The sequence below is a fragment of the Colobus angolensis genome, unplaced genomic scaffold (genome assembly GCF_000951035.1).
Source record: "Colobus angolensis palliatus isolate OR3802 unplaced genomic scaffold, Cang.pa_1.0 Scaffold57, whole genome shotgun sequence".
NCBI classification, from domain to species: Eukaryota; Metazoa; Chordata; class Mammalia; order Primates; family Cercopithecidae; genus Colobus; species Colobus angolensis.
The window spans coordinates 4153596-4171437 of NW_012119265.1; the positions used below are offsets into that span (position 1 = coordinate 4153596).

General features: G+C 42.6%; 1 long non-coding RNA gene across 1 annotated transcript in view; it reads right to left on the reverse strand.

The window, feature by feature from the left end:
* Nucleotides 1-8644: 8644 nt before the first annotated feature.
* The window catches only part of LOC105526005, a 17063-nt gene continuing 7865 nt past the window's right edge, over nucleotides 8645-17842 (reverse strand). The window contains exon 3 of the long non-coding RNA XR_001004004.1: nucleotides 8645-10273. This is a non-coding gene — a long non-coding RNA (uncharacterized LOC105526005). The remainder of the gene's footprint in view (nucleotides 10274-17842) is intronic.

The window sequence follows — 17842 nt, forward strand, 5'->3', positions numbered from 1 at the left end:
CCAGAGGGGAACCTGAAGAGCTCTGGGGGTACTTTAGACACTCAGTAGTTGATTGTTTCCAAAGGTAAATGGTACTTTTACCTTGCTGGCTTCTGAGCAATTTGTGGGGTTATGTGTATCAGGCTTCAACAAAACACCATTGTGAGGCTGAGCACCAAGTGCTTTGTGTGAAGGGCAGATCTGTGTTGGTGTGTGATGTGCAACCACGTATAGGCAGATGCCTGCTGTTTGGAAAGAATTGCAGGGCAATTAAAAGACTTTTTGAGAGTTGGCAATATTGTTAATTCCTTTGCCATTTTATATGAGCAGGAGGATTAATTAGTGTTGGCTTTATGGAGTTATATCTAAATGCATATGTTTTGGGTTAGATATTTCTTTTTACTAGATTAGTCAGGCTTGTTCCCAACTGTGCAGGCCACCTCATGGGATTCATTTGTGCTTGCCTGAATGCTTCTTGTTTGCTGGAGTGTGTTATCCAGGACTGACACCAGAACCATTTACAGCAAGGCTGATTCTGTCCTCACAATATTACTTTTGAGGAAGAAATCAGAAGAAAAAATGGGTAGGGATTTAGAATACAAGGGCAGACTCGGTCACAGAATTTCTTTTCTGTCAATTTCTGCAAATGACTTTTTAAAACAGTCTTATTTTCCCAACTGTATTTCTTTGATATTTCTTTGTTTTCTTACTTTTATAGAAGACAAAAAGAGACAGAACTCTGCAGTAGGGGCATCTTTTTAATGAAGCTCAGAATAGCCCTCCAGAACCATTTACCCATACTTCTTCAGTGTTCAAACATGAGCCTGTGAGGCTCCCAGTTCCTCCTTCTCTCAATTAAACCATAATTAGCAGAATAGTTCTTAGATACTTTGGTGACCTTGGAAATACAAGATATTCCAGAAATAGATGTATTCATGATTCTCTTATTGCACATGGTAATGGGAGGTGGTTTGTCTTATTCATTTCCCAGCATTGGTTCTAGCACATGGGGGTGTATAGTCAATGAATAAATGTTTGGCCCAGTGCTTGGGCCATCATCTGGGGCAGGAGTTCTCCATGTAGCTTGTGTGAAGTTTACCGAGATGGATTGTTAGCAGAGTCATTCTAGGCTCCAGCATCCTGAGTTAGGAGTCATTAGATCAGAGGGAGGGTCCAGGAATCTGTATTGTTAACAGATGCCCTGATGCATATGGATACACATGCCCTTTGGACCTCACACCCTGTGGGGAAAACTGCTCTGGGGAAGATGGCATTTTAGAACTTTAGAGGAAAAGTTTCTCCCACCCAGCTTAGGCTCCTTCCCATTTTGGTTCATGCCCAGGTTCTTCTCTGAGGATCCCCCGTGATGACTCCCTCTTTCTTGTGGTGTTGCTTGGGCAATGTCTCCAGGTGCCACTCCCTACCTGTCTTCCACTTTCAGACCACTGTGGAGTCTACTTTGCTCCAGATCAGATTCCTGCTGTTCCTCTGAAGCCACCTGAGACTAGCATGACTGGATGAGACCCTCTGGTTTTGCTCTAGAGTCGCACACAGTTACTGAGTGACCAGGGTGCCTGGTTTAGGTGAGCTTTCCAGGCAGCTGTGCTGTGTGTTTGACACAAGACACTGAGTGAGGTTCATTATGTGAGCTTAGGTGTGTGAGTGAGTTGATATATCTAAACTTGGCACGGTACAGGATTCAGAACATAGGCTCCTTCAGGGGATGGAAATCCCTTGAAGGCTAGAACTAGGTCTGATTTCGAAGAGCACCTAAACTAAACTAGACCTGGGATAGTTAATTTTACCTGTCGTCTTGACACATAACATTGGTTATGTGTCAAGATGTTTGGTGAAACATTATCCTGGGTGTGTCTGTGAGGGTATTTCCAGAAGGGAATAGAATGTATGATAGGATAGCTTGCTCTCCCCAGTGTGAGTGGCCCTTACATAATCCATTGAGGGCCTAAATAGAACAAAAAGGTGGAGGAAGGGAGACTTCACCTCTGTCTGCTTGAGATGGGACATCTGTCTTTTCTTGTCCTCATTCCAAGATTTATATCATTGACTCTGTGGCTCTCAGGCTTTTGAACTTGGACCAGAGTTACCTCACTGGCTTTACTAGGTCTCCAGCTTAAAGATGGCCGATAGTGGGATTTCTTCACCTCTATCATGACATGAACCAACACCTTATAATAATTCTCTTTATATCCCACTGGTTGTGTTTCTCTGGAGAACCTTGACTAATATAAGGCCTCCCGAGAACTGGAGCTAGAGCTGGCATTCACCTGAACGTTAGATACCAGTCTAGTATACTCACACAATAAACTAAATAGCAAATAAAATAACTAAATAGCAAAACCCCAGAGATGTATCAGGTGGGCAGTTTTTAGCAACAGCTAAACACTGAAGGGGGCGTTGGCAAAGTGATATAGGAGGTAACTATGCACAAGGACCTTCAGAGCAGACCTGGTCAGTAGCACATGGCAGGAAAACATCTTCATATTCAGAAACTGGGAATACTTAACACCACCCCTCCTCATCCTCTCCTCACTGCTGAAGGAGCAGAGAAAACATTCTGGAGCAGGCAGATTTTGTTGTCTGCATTAAATAAGAGTTGTACTTCTACAATAGCATAAATGTGTGCAGTAGCTAACAAAGAAGAGAGGAACGGCTGTCTAGTAAGAAGCTGTATTAGTTGAGGGCTGCTGTAACAGTACCACAAGCTGGGTGGCTCACACAATAGGAACTTGCTGTCTTGCAGTGCTGGAGGGTGGAAATTTGAATCGAGTTGTCAACACAGTTGGTTCCTTCTGAGGGTTGTGAGAAAGAGTCTGTTACAGCTGGGCATGGTGGCTTACGCCTGTAATCCCAGCACTTTGGGAGGCCAAGATGGGTGGATCACCTGAGATCAGGAGTTCGAGACCAGCTTGGCCAACATGGTGAAACCCTGTCTCTGCTAAAATATAAAAAAATGACAGGGTGTGGTGGGGCACGCCTGAAATCCCAGCTACTCACTTGAACCCGAGAGTCAGAGGTTGCAGTGAGCCAAGATCACGCCACTGCACTCCAGCCTGGCCAACACAGTTGGACTCTGTCTCAAAAAAAAAAAAGTCTTTTCCATGCCCGCCCCCATCTTCTGGTGGTTTGCTGGCAGTCTTTGGCACATAGGAATGTCACCTTGATCTCTGCCTTTTGTCACTTAGTATTCTCCCTGTGTGCATATCTGTGCCCAAATTTCCCCCATTATAAAGATACCAGTCACAGTGGATTAGAGGCCCTCCCTATTCCAGTATGATCTCATCATAAATAATTACATCTGCCATGACCTTATTCCCAAATAAGGGCACATTTTGAGGAGCTGAGGGCTAGGACTTCAACATATGAGTTTGCTTGTTTGTTTTTTTAGAGATGGGATCTTGCTAAGTTGACCAGACTGGTCTCGAACTCCTGGTCTCAAGAGATCCTCCCATCTCAGTCTCCCAACGTGGTGGGATTACAGGTGCGAGCCACTGCATCTGGCCAAACTTCAACATATGAGTATTTGAGGGACATGATTCAACCCATAACAGTGTCAACCCATAACAGCAGTCAACAGTGTCTGCCACATGAGGTAAAGCAACACGGTTAACTTTACCATGACAGTCTCAGCTGTTCTACTTTCTTATTTGCATGTATTGTTTAATTCAGTCTAAAGATAACTTGTGCTCTTTAAATGTTAGATGATGATGATAATGATAAAATCAATTGGAAAAGGATAAGGTCTAGGCACTTCAGAGAACATACAAAATTAAAAATATCATTACTGTCATTATCATCATCAGTCCATCCATTTTTGTATCTACCTACTTCCTTGCTATAATAGCCGTATAAAAGAAACCCACAGCCACTCGACTGGCAAATAATATTAAAGCCCTCAGATAGAAATCTAAGAAGCAATAACACTGTGTAGTTACTAAACTCCACACTCATGAGAATTATTAAGTAACTCTAATCACTTATGAAATTTAGTCTACTGGAGTCATAAAATTGATTTTTCAAACATTTATATTCATTATTTAAACACTTATTCCCAGACTCGGCCATAGAGAACACATAGAAAAGTCAGTTTATTCAGTTCAGACATTTTGGGACTATGTATATATCAAAATTTATAAATATTTTAAATACCTTTTTAGAGCTATAAAGTTATTATGTAACATTCTCTTAAAGTAGCTGAATCTATTTACTCCAACTTTTTATTTCAATGGAAAGCATACGTCAAAGAAAATAAGAGCATGACACTTTCTACTTAAAATCTTTTTTTAAAAAGCTCATTGAGGCATCAAAGACAATAAAGAACATTGAAATAGAATTATTTTTAACTTTTAAACATAATTTTTCATTCCTTGCTGCTGTTCCCTGGATCTTTCTGATGAGTGCTCATCAGTGGGGCAGACCGGTGCCAATCTGTGTTGGCAGTTTGTGGGAAGGAGGCACCTGACTTGTGGACCGTGTCTGACCCAGTAGGAGAAGATGCAGGCCGGGCATGGTGACTCATGCACTCAATCCCAGCACTCTGGGAGGCTAAGGTGGGCAAATTGCTTGAGTCCAGGAGTTTGAGGCCATCCTGGATGACATGGTAAAACCTTGTCTCTATAAAAAACCCAAAAATAAGCCAAGTGTGGTGGTACACACCTGTTGTCCCTGCTACTTGGGAGGCTGAGGCAGGAGGATGGTTTGAGCTTGGGAGGTGGAGGCTGCAGTGCCACTGCACTCCAGAGCGAGACCCTGTCTCAAAAAAAAAAAAAAAAAAAAAAGATGTGTGGTGTGGGCTTGGAGGAGGCTGGCTTCACTGAGTCATGTGCTATGTGTATGGAAAAAGGCTTCACTGAGTCATGTGCTATGTGTATGGGAATGGCTGTGCCCCCCACAAGAATTTGGAAGGGGCTGAGATTCATCTGAAGCTGCTCCATCTTGTGCGTGGCCTTTTCTTTCCTTTTCCTTTTCCTTTCCCTTTCCCCTTTCCTTTGAGATTCATCGGAAGCTGCTCTATCCTGTGTATGGCCTGCCTTCCTTTTATCCTTCTTTCTTTTCATTCTCTTTCTCTCTTTTTCGAGTTTCACTCTTGTCACCCAGGCTGGAGTGCAATGGCACGATCTTGGCTCACTGCAACCTTCGCCTCCTGGGTTCAAGCAATTCTCCTGCCTCAGCCTCCCAAGTAGCTGAGATTACAGGTGTGTGCCGCCACGCCTGGCTAATTTTGTATTTTTAGTAGGACGCAGTTTCACCATGTTGGCCAGGCTGGTCTTGAACTCTTGACCTCAGGTGATCCAGCCACCTCAGCCTCACAAAGTGCTGGGATTACAAGCATGAGCCACCATGCCTGGTCCTGCGTGGTCCTTCTCTTTCTCCCGTGATGTTATGCAAAAAAGGTCTCTGTCTGGTGAGGATGTCCTAGGTGACTGCCATGCCAGGGCCACCACTTCTTTGGGCCATAGAAGAAGTATCTACGCCAAGAAAGGGTCTAGGCCTTGGAAAAGATGTTTTCCTCATGCCCTCACACAGCAAGGGCAGACCAGCAGGACTCTTTTCATGGGATATACCTGGGGACCTCTTCTGAACTGCAGAGCCTGGAAAATTTGTACCAAGCTTGTTCCTTCCCAGCAACCCTGCCCTTTGGTAAACTTCAATGTCACCAGCTGCTTTATTTGCTCCTGCTTTATTTACGCCTCTCTCATCTGCTCTACCAGCCACACAAACATGGGGCACCCACTAGAGTGTTGCTATGTCTTTTTTAAGTGAAATTCACATAACATACCATTAACCATTTTTAAGTTTACAATTCAGAGGCATTGATACATTCACAATTTACGTGAATATACGTCACCTTTACCTACTTGCAAAACATTTTCCTCACCCCAAACATGAACTCTGCACCCATTAAACAGTCCCTCCCGCTTTGCCTCCGCCTGCCCTAGCTCCTGGCAACCCGTGGTGCAGTTTCTGTCTCTAGGGTTTTACCTCTTCTGGGTATTTCATATAAGTGGAATCATATAATGGATGGTTTTTAACGTTTGGTTTCTTACAGTTACCAGGATTTGTTTTCAAGGTTCATCTATGTTGTAGCATGGGTCAGGACTTCATTCATTTTCATGGAAGAATAATATTCCATCGGATGGATGTACCATTTTTTGTTTATCCATTCATTGATGAACATTTTGGTGTATTGCTATTGCTATGCCCTCTGTTTCCGTTGTTTACTTCCTTTTTTGGACAGAGAACCCTAGGCTAAAATCGTTGACCATGGACTCTTGGGCCTCTTGAAAAGGTGACATACACAGTGTGTAGACTCTAGGGGACTGAGCTTTACTATTCCAGAAAGTGTTCGTCCCTCTCTTTCTGAAAGGACTTTCTGACTTGATCAGCCACCAGCTTAGGACTAACAGCCCTTCCTGCAAGGGTGTTCTTCCTGAAATGGGTAGCACTTGCGCTTTCCATGGAAAGAGCTGATTTCATCTTCCTCTCCTGGGAACTCAGCATCACTCTTGCAGGTTGTCTTTCCTGTCTCACAAGCTGGCTTTTTGCTTATTTTTATTGCTCTCACATTTCTCCAAAGACTCATAACTTCTCATACTCCAAGCACAGAGCTAGGGCTTGGAGGTTGTGATATAAACCCAGCAAGTGGCTAGCTCTTTTCAGTGTTCATGTTTTCCCCACTTGAAAGTGGGGCCTGTGGCGATGTTAAGTTGTCTTGCAGTTTCAGAAATGCCAAGTGCTAAAAACATGATGTGCTTAATGGAAGGCCTAGGTGAGTGTGATTTTAAGAAACCTCGGCTATCAGGCTCCTCGTGGCTAATGGCAATACCAGGTTACCAGGGTGCCCATTGGTATTATAGCCCATGGCTGCCCAAGAATTCTCCTCTGTCAGTTGTATCAAGTATGTCCCTATAAGCTCTACCATGGACCTCCGGTCCTAGGGCGAGAGCTGGTTTTGGCTTACTTTCCTCATTGAGACAGTTTAGGTCCACCCAGAGGTGACTCAACACTTGTAAAATCCCCAGTCTGTTGGCATGATTAAGTGATAGCTCATATATATATATATATAGTCTTATGTTTATGTATTTGTATATATATACAGATGTATATGTGTATATGTATATGTATATGGAGTCTTACTCTGTCACCTAGTCTGGAGTGCAGTGGCACGATCATCTTGGCTTACTGGAACCTCCACCTCCCAGGTTCAAGCGATTCTGCTGCCTCAGACGCCAGGGTAGCTGGGATTACAGGTGTGCCCACACTGACCTCAAGTGATATGCCCGCCTCAACCTCCCAAAGTTCTGGAATTATAGGAGTAAGTCACCGTGCCTGGCTGACAGCTCTTTAAATGTGCAGAGTGTTCTCTACCATGAAGCCCAGGTGGGCCCTTATGACATAGGGGGAAACAACTTCTAGCTGCACTTGAGCTTGGGAGATGGAGGCTGCATCTTGGGGGGCTTTGCTGAGCCCTTGTAGCCCACACCACTGATGCCTCCTTTAGTTTGTACTTTTAAATTACAAGAGTGAGAGGATCACATCACAAAGCCAAAGATTTCAGTTCTATTCTGGATGAAAGAAAAATTTATCCTAGCCCTCCCCACAAATGCGTGCCTAATGAGTTAGAAACAAAAACCCATCAAATTTTCCTGTCACTGTGAGGCTTGATTCACCTGTTTATTCAGGCTTTTCCTGGAGTTGGGGTGACTGACAGGTTGCATGTGATGGAAGGGCCTCCTGGAGACCCATGAATGACATCTGGGCCACTGTGTTTTAGGACAATGTTCATTAGGTCAGAGCTGTGGACAGGGAGGAATGTTTTCATTACAAGGCTTGGTGCAGCTTTGCGAGAAAAAGAATCTAGGGAAGGCTTCCAACACCCAAATTACGCTGCAGGCACAGGACCAATGGTGGCACTTTCTCTTCTCCACTCCCTCCTGCCTGACCCTCCCCTGTCAGCACTGTCTCAATTTACTTATAATCAAGACCAAGCAGAAGTTCTCCCCTACCACCTCCCTCCACGTCATTACACAAGCACCTTCCAGGAAGAACACAAGGGCCAGCTCTGAGAATTCCAGGGTAATCCGCTTCGTGACCTGCCTCATGACCTGCAGTGGAAGGAATTTGGGCCTTGTGCCAACAGGCTGATGCCACAAAGGTTAACTAGTTTTAAAAACAGGGTGGAGAACCCCATCAATAAATCAGAGGAAGTAAGATTTGGGACTTCTTCTGCAGCCTGATTAAATAGGGAGTTTTATCAGGGGAAATTCTGCACCCATATGGGGGCTCACCCTGGGTCCTCAGTACTCACACTGCCGTCTCCTCCTACTCTCTCCTGCCATGTGCCTGTCTCCTGGGAACAGTCAGCCCAGTATTGTCCAATGAGCTCACACCTCCATGGTCTATTCTGGATAAATGCAATCAGTGAGGAATGTTTCTCTCTGAAATGGGACCTGAGGCTTGAGGTCCTTAGGTTTGGCCTGAAAGGAGATGGGGGAGGTGGGAGAGCCCCAGACCCAGGGAGTCTCTCCCTGCCTGCTGCAGGCCCTTGGCTGGGCACATTATGCAGGCTGACTTGATGTGTATCCTCCCTGTGATCCTGTAAAGTACAAATGACTATATTCCAGATGAAGAAACATGGTCTCAGAGAAGTTAAGTTTATTTATTTTCCTCCTTGCTGTTCTTGAAAGATCTGAGGTATTTAACAAAAATGCTTAAAGGAAAACATTCAAAAGGAAAACATTACAAGCTTGATGGGAGAGGAAAGATGAAGGCAATGCTTGGAAGGAGCGATAAGCCACCCAGAAATGTACACCATGCTGGGCTGGTTGAGTGGTCAGAGGTGGCCACACATTTGGCTCGGAGTTTCCTAGAAGCCAAAACAGAAGGAACACAATTTATGTTTAGAAAAGTGAAGCAACTGACCCAGGAAGTAGAGTAGCCAGGATTTGAACCCAGGTTTATCCGATGCCAGAACTCATTCATTCCCTCATTTGTAAGGTGGGACTTGTGTTGTGGTCTTCAATGGAGGCTAAGGTCCAAGTCACAAGAAGTCCAAGGCACAAGAAGCTCAACTGCAAGTCCTGCCACACAGTGATGACAGCCACCAATGTGCTGTCAAGATTTGGATCAAACACTCCATGCCTGGCTCATCAAGAAACAGCTAGATGGGGCCTGCCTGCCACACATTCCCCTCCCTAGCCCGTATGGATCCTCCTAGCACCCAGGCCATGTGTGTGGTGAGGGGCTGACATCTCATCAGGGGAGAGGGGATGATTTCCCTTCTTGGATGCCACATGTAAAGACTGGGGAACCATATGAAGGGAAACTAGTTGGCTGGAGGTTTGCTGAGCTGTAGAACCCACAGGCTCACCCTATGCTGTCACCAAAATTCAGCATGATGAGAGAGCTCTTGGACTGGTCAACCTGGGCCCCTGGAGGGCTAGGGAACATGGATGTAAAGACTGGTACCCACACAGACCTATAGAGTTCTGAAGGCAGAGGCCCACTGGAGTTGTTGGTACCAGTCAGACTTGATGGGATTGTGGGGCAGTGTCTCTGGGAAGAGGAGAGGGCAGCTCCAACCCTATCATGTTCTCCACAGCCCTTGGAGGGCAGGAAAAGTATCTCAGAAGGTCGTTGTCTTCTTGGCTCATTCTTAGAAGAGTTACCTGGGCAGGTAAAAACAAAAACCAGAACCCCAAAATCCTTTAAGGTAGAGACTTGGAACAAATTGTTGAAATCTATTAAGTCCTCAGTTTGTTCATCTATGAAATGGGCATAGGACCCTCTCCTCCACCCTGTTAAATTTTGTGAGGCTTCAGTGAAACTGGTATAGTATGTGTCTCATGGGCCTGACTCACATAGGTCCCTCGAAACATGGTTGTGGAAAACTGGTTTCATGTAATCTTTGTCTTCTTCTTCTTCTTCTTTTTTTTTTTTTTTTGAGTCTGTTCTGTCCTGAGGAATCCCCAGGATATACTGTTCTTGTGAATTGTAGTCCTGTCTTCTTACTTGTATTGCATTAAAATCTGGATAATTTTAAAAACAGATTCCAGAGCCCACTCAAGTTGCTTCTGTCTCCATCTGCCAGAGGGGAACACTAGAATCAGAAGGTTAAACGTTCCCCAGGTGATTCTGTAGTGAAGCATGAGTACTTCTGCCTCTGGCTATGCTTGGAAATCCTGAGTGGAGTGTAGGTGTTATCTACCCCTTGTTCAGATAGCACTCCTCTGCTTCTATAAAATGTGTGAAATTCCCATAAGGCTCTCACCTTGGCCTGAAAAGCAAAGTTATTTCAAAAGAGTGCAGAGAACCATCGTTAACTGCGAATATTCCAGCTCTGGATGGCTTATTGGATCAGCTCATCAACTTTAGATGTCCCTGAAGGAGCAAGGCTTCTAGATAGATGTCCTTTGATGAACGAGTAGGTAAGAATGATTTCAAGCCATAGAATCTTGCTTGGGCAGCCAGTGAGAGGTGGTACCTTGAAGAAGGAAGAAAGGGGAATAGAAAAGGAAGCCAATCTCTCTCGTTTAGTTAGCCTTTGTATCATGAATATTTTTTTCACTTTTTACTTAGAAATAATTTTGTTCTGTAAAGTAAATAGATTTTAAAAATTCTGGCATATAAAAAAGTTTTAAAAATAGTACAAGGACTGACTTCCTTATGTATGTTGCCCAGCTTCTTCAAATATTAACCTCTCAGAAACCAATTCTGTGATCAAAACCAGAAAACTCACATTGATAGGAAAGAACTTTACAATGAGAATTACAAACTATTGCTCAAAGAAATCAGAGATGATTCAAACAAATGGAAAAACATCCCATGCTCATGGATAGGAAGAGTCCAGTATCATTAAAGTGGCCATACTTCCCAAAGCAATTTACAGATTCAATGCTATTCCTATCAAACTACTAATGACATTCTTCACAGAACTAGAAAGAAAACTATTTTAAAATTCATATGGAACCAAAAAACTCGAATAGCCAAGGCAATCGTAGGTAAAAAAAACAAAAACAAAAAACAAAAACAAAGCTGGAGACATCACATTACTCAACTTCAAACTATACTACAGGGCTACAGTAACTGAAACAGCATGATACTGGTACCAAAACAGTTACATAGACCGATGGAACAGAACAGAGAACCCAGAAATAATGCCACACATCTATGACCATCTGATCTTTGACAAAACTGACAAAAACAAGCAATGGGGAAAAGGCTGTCTATTCAATAAATGGTGGAAGGATAGCCAGCTAGCCATATGTGGAAGATCAAAACTGGATCCCTTCCTTATACCATATACAAAAATCTACTCAAGATGAGTTAAAGACTTAAATGTAAAACCGCAAACTATAAAAATTCTGGAAGTCAACCTAAGCAATACCATCCTAGATATAGGAATGGACAAAGATTTCGTGACGACATCAAAAGCAAAAATTGACAAATGGGATGTAATTAAACTTAATAGCTTCTGCACAGCAAAGGAAACAATCAACAGAGTAAACAGCCTACAGAATGGGAGAAAATGTTTGCAAACTACCTATCTTACAAAAGTCTAATATCCAGAAACTATAAGGAACTTAAAAACAAATTTACAAGAGAAAAACAACCCCATTAAAAAGTGGGCAAAGGACAGGAACAGATACTTTTCAAAAGACACATATGCTGTCAACAAGCATATGAGAAAAGCTCAATATCACTGATCATTAGAAAAATGCACATCACAAAGAGATACCATCTCACACCAATCAGAATGGCTATTATCAAAAAGTCAAAAAATAACATGCTGGCAAAGTTGCAGAGAGAAAGGAACACTTAGACATGTGGTAGGAGTGTAAATTAGTTCAACCATTGCGGAAAGCAGTATGATGATTCCTCAAAGAGCTAAAAACAGAACTACCATTTGACCCAGCAATCCCATTACTGGGTATATACCCAGGGAAATATAAATCCTTCCACCATAAAGACATGTGCACGCATATGTTCACTGCAGCACTATTCACGATAGCAAAGATATGGAATCAACATAAATGCCCATCAATGACAGACTGGGTAAATATGGTACATATACACCATGTAATACTACACAGCCAGAAAAAATGAGGTCATGTCTTTTGCAGGAACATGGATGGAGCTGGAGGCCATTGTCCTTAGCAAACTAACACAGGAGCAGTAAGCCAGATACCATGTGTTCTCACTTGTAAGTGGGAGCTAAATGATGAGAACTTATGAACACAAAGAAGGGAACAACAGACACTGGGCTCTACTTAAGTTTGGAGAGGAGCAGAAAAAAATAACTATTGGGTACGAGGCTTAGTACCAAGGTGATGAAATAATCTGTACAACAGATGCCTGTGACATGAGTTTACCTGTATGACAAACCTGCACATGTACCCCCAAACCTAAAATAAAAGTAAAAAACCCAGCTCAGTGATCACAACCAGAAAATTAACATTAATATGAAACAAATGACAGATTAATTCTGTGGAATTCAATTTGATTTCAAATTAAATCATTCAAATTTCTTCAATTATTCCACAGATATCCTTTTTGCTGGTCCAGGATCCCATCTAGGATCCCATATTACATTTAGTTGCTGTATTTTTTTCCCAGCATCCTTTAACCTGGAACAGTCCCTCTGTGTGTTTTTTATGATTGATGCTTTTGAAGAGTACTAGCTGGCTGTTTTATAGGATGAATGCCAGTTTGGGTTTGTCTGATGTCTCCTCCTGATTCAATTCAGGTCATTCATTTTTGGCAGGAATATCACAAGAGATGATGATGTTCCCTACTAAGGGCATTACAGGAGGTGGCACAAGTTTAAACATCTCCATTTTTAGAAGAACACCTTAGAAGGGCATATACTTACTTTTACAATGAATACACAGTTTTTAGCAATAATGAAGAACCTGCTCTATAAGCTCTCCTTCTCTGCCCTCCTGCACCACATCTTAACCTTATTGCTCAGCCTTTCCTTCCACATGCTTCCTTCGCTAAGCGTGTCTGCCTGGAATGTAAGGACTCCTCGTACAGGAGCGAAGTACTTTGGGAAAGATTTGTACAATTGCTCATGAAAAGAAGGCCAAAGAGTAATAAAAATGTAGTGATTGCCTCTAGTTAAGCACAATTTTTTTTTTTTTTGGAAAGAAAATTGGATGTAATAAAAGTTGAATGTGGTTGAAGAAACAAAGACATTTATGCATCTGTGTGTGTGCAAGATTTGCCAATAAGGGAAAAACTTAAAGTGCAGAAAATATAGTTGTTAGTACAAAATTAGCTCATGTTTCAAGTGGGTAGGAGTGAAATACTTCAAAACAGTATGGAAACAGAGGAGCTGAATGGAGCTGTGAATGAAAAAGTAAGAGCCACGAGATTTTTGCCTGCCTGCACAGTTAGAGGTCACATAATTTTAGGATAAACTTTGCCAGAGTGACAGCATCCAGAATGTGCTTGTGTTGCATGGATGGGTTGTTTGCCTCACTTGGGTCCTTTAGGAATAGATTAAAAGCTTTATCATACGAAAAGTATTGAGGGCATCAGAGATGAACTTCAATTTTTTAGTTGTTCGTCCATTTGATGATGATGGCTGAGGTCAAGAAAAAAAATAACCAGAGAATAAGAGGGCTTTATTCTTAGAGTTTAATGCCAATGACCTTATTTTTGGAGAAAATCGTATTGTACTCAATTTAAAAGAGGAAAACAAAAGAGAAAAGGACAAAATACACAGAAAAAAGAAAATACACAGAAAAACATTTCCTGGATCAAACACTTAAACATTTTGGCATCCTTTAAGATCTCTTTTTATCCATATACCCACAGAGAGAGGTTTGCCATCTTGTAATGAGACTGCACATGCTGGTTTCTATCCTGCTCTCGTTTTGGTCCTTCTTTTTTTCTGCTTAAAAGTAACAACTGCTTATTGTAAAGAAAAAAAATCAAACATTTTAGATCATATGTTTCATCCAAACATATGCAGAATATGAAAATTTCCCCTAGTGATAACATGTAAATAGTATGATGTATTTTATTTGATTTTCTGTATGCTGTCTTGGAGCTTAGTTTTTTCATGTAATATATCTTAGGCCTAATACCTTTCTAATGGATGTAGAGTGGGTCACTTGACCTTTTTGGCATTGGAAGTTTCTTTTCTTTGGAATGTGGTGTTTCTTTGGAATGTGCATTGATCACCTGCCTCTTAAGAGTTTCTCTAATTTCGAGTCCTCAGAAATAATACCACACATCTACAGCCATCTGATCTTTGACAAACCTGAGAGAAACAAGAAATGGGGAAAGGACTCCCTATTTAATAAATGGTGCTGGGAAAATTGGCTAGCCATAAGTAGAAAGCTGAAACTGGATCCTTTCCTTACTCCTTATACGAAAATTAATTCAAGATGGATTAGAGACTTAAATGTTAGACCTAATACCATAAAAACCCTAGAAGAAAACCTAGGTGGTACCATTCAGGACATAGGCATGGGCAAGGACTTCATGTCTAAAACACCAAAAGCAACGGCAGCAAAAGCCAAAATTGACAAATGGGATATGATTAAACTAAAGAGCTTCTGCACAGCAAAAGAAACTACCATCAGAGTGAACAGGCAACCTACAGAATGGGAGAAAATTTTTGCAATCTACTCATCTGACAAAGGGCTAATATCCAGAATCTACAAAGAACTCAAACAAATTTACAAGAAAAAAACAAACAACCCCATCAAAAAGTGAGCAAAGGATATGAACAGACATTTCTCAAAAGAAGACATTCATACAGCCAACAGACACATGAAAAAATGCTCATCATCACTGGCCATCAGAGAAATGCAAATCAAAACCACAATGAGATACCATCTCACACCAGTTAGAATGGCAATCATTAAAAAGTCGGGAAACAACAGGTGCTGGAGAGGATGTGGAGAAATAGGAACACTTTTACACTGTTGGTGGGATTGTAAACTAGTTCAACCATTATGGAAAACAGTATGGCGATTCCTCAAGGATCTAGATCTAGATGTACCATATGACCCAGCCATCCCACTACTGGGTATATACCCAAAGGATTATAAATCATGCTGCTATAAAGACACATGCACACGTATGTTTATTGTGGCACTATTCACAATAGCAAAGACTTGGAATCAACCCAAATGTCCATCTGTGACAGACTGGATTAAGAAAATGCGGCGCATATACACCATGGAATATTATGCAGCCATAAAAAAGGATGAGTTTGCGTCCTTTGTAGGGACATGGATGCAGCTGGAAACCATCATTCTTAGCAAACTATCACAAGAAGAGAAAACCAAACACCGCATGTTCTCACTCATAGGTGGGAACTGAACAATGAGATCACTTGTACTCGGGAAGGGGAACATCACACATCGGGGCCTATCATGGCGGGGGAGAGGGGAGGGATTGCTTTGGGAGTTATACCTGATATAAATGACGAATTGATGGGTACTGACGAGTTGATGGGTGCAGCACACCAACATGGCACAAGTATACATATGTAACAAACCTGTACATTATGCACATGTACCCTAGAACTTAAAGTATAATAATAAAATAAAAATAAAAATTAAAAAAAAAGTTTCTCTAATTTCTTATTCTATATTTTGGGGACGTCTGTCTCCATTGGCTACCTCATCTCTGTTGACTCTGATGCCTGGAGAGGCCAGAGAACAAATGTAAATGATGAAAAGGGAGTGTGACACAGTAGGGAGGGACATGGACTCTGGTGGGCTGAGAAGCTGGCCTCCTCTGGAAGTATTAAAATCTAATTCCACCTCCTCCTCCTCCAGAACTCTGCTGGAACTCTCAGCAGTCTTCCTGTGTGCAACCCAGGTTCCACTCCTTGTTGTCTCCAGCCTGGGTTAAAGCGAGAATTTCTTTCTCTTTTCTTTTGGGATGGAGTCTCGCTCTGTCACCCAGGCTGGAGTGCAGTGGCGTGATCTCGGCTCACTGCCACCTCCGTCTCCCTGGTTCAAGCGATTCTCCTGCCTCAGCCTCCTGAGTAGCTGGGACTACAGTTGCATGCTGCCATGCCTGGCTAATGTTTTGTATTTGTTTTTAGTAGAGGTGGGGTTTCACTGTGTTAGTCAGGATGGTCTCAATCTCCTGACCTCATGATTCACCCACCTAGGCCTCCCAAAGTGCTGGGATTGCAGGCATGAACCACCATGCGTGGCCTAAAGTGATTATTTCTTAAATGCATTACCCATGGTAGCCCCAGTCCATCCATGACAGAGACTTTCCTGAAATACAGATTGGAAGCTGCTATTTTCTCTACCAAATTGTACCAGGGCTTTCCATTCTCTATGCTAGCGACTGGCTTCCAGTATGCAGACACACACATTAGGCAGTGTGCAAGAGGTGGACAGGAGAGAAATTTTGGAACTATGTATATTCCGATGTTAGAAAAGCTGGAGGCCGGGTGCAGTGACTCACACCTGCAGTCCCAGCACTTTGGGAGGCTGAGGCAGAAGGGTTGTTTGAGCTCAGGAGTTCGAGACCAGCCTGGGCAACATAGCTATACCTCATCTCCACTAAAGATAAAAGAAATCAGCTGAGCATGGTGGCCTATGCCCGTATATCCAGCTACTTTGCAGGCTGAAGTGAGAGGATTGCTTGAGCCCAGAAGGTCAGACCTGCAGTGAGCTGTTGCACTCCAGCTTAGGTGACAGAGCACAGCCTGCAGAGGAGCCAAAGCTTCACCAAAGTGCAAAGAAGGTGCCAGTGGAATTTATCCTAATGCCGCAATGGACATGAGCCCAGGGATGAGGTTTTAGTATCTAGTTTTAACTAAACTCTAGTAAAATGGACAAGGGGCTTAAAAATTGCTTCAAGGGCTGCAGAAGATACTAGTGTTGAAGTGCAAACAAACAAGAAGCTAAGTCTGGTTCAAGCGCTTGGTCAGCTGCTTTATGAGGTGACAGCAGTGACAATCTATGGAGCCCTGCCAAGCAGTTGGCTAAACAAATTCAAAGTTATCAAGAAGACTGTTTGAAATGCAAATGTTAAATAGAAGTTTTGCTAGGTAAATGTACATTGTGCTTTGAGGATGTGCCTCTGCCAGTATGAGGCCATCACAATCAGCAGGGCATTTAAAGATTATAAGCTCCTCCTTTTAAGTTTATATGTATTTTTATCTTTCATAAGATAGTATGACACATTAATGTAGTGAATCAGATATATAATTTCTAAGTAAATAAACACAAATACCTATATTAGGGTTATGTCCTTAGAGATTTTTTTTAAATGAATGGAGTGTGTGACAATAAGTTTAGAAAACAGTGGTCTACAGAGCCAGGTTCATACTCCTTAGCACTGCATGTCAGGCCGGTAGTCACAGCGCCCAACCCTTTTAACCTCGCCTCCACTCTCTCTCATTCCATGGGCGAAATCTATGGCTTATGTGTCCTGTTATGGCTTGACTGTATCCTCCAAAAAGTACGTGTTGGAAACTTAACTGCCAATGCAGCAGTGTTGGGTGCTGGGGCCTAATGAGATGTGATTCGGCCATGAAGGCTGGGTGAATGGGTAAATGCCATTGTCACAGGAGTGGATTCATTACTGTGGGAGTGGGTTTGTAATAAAACAAGGAGTTTGGCTCCTTTTCCTGATATCTTCTACCATGTTTTGAGCCAGAAAGGCCCCTGCCAGAGGACAGTCCCTTGTTCTTGGCCTTTCCAGCCTCTAGCATTGTGAGAAATAAATACTTGTTCATTATAAATTGCCCAGTCTGGGCTGGGCGCGGTGGCTCACACCTGTAATCCCAGCACTTTGGGAGTCTGAGGTGGGTGGATCAGGAGGTCAGGAGATCAAGACCATCCTGGCTAAGATGATG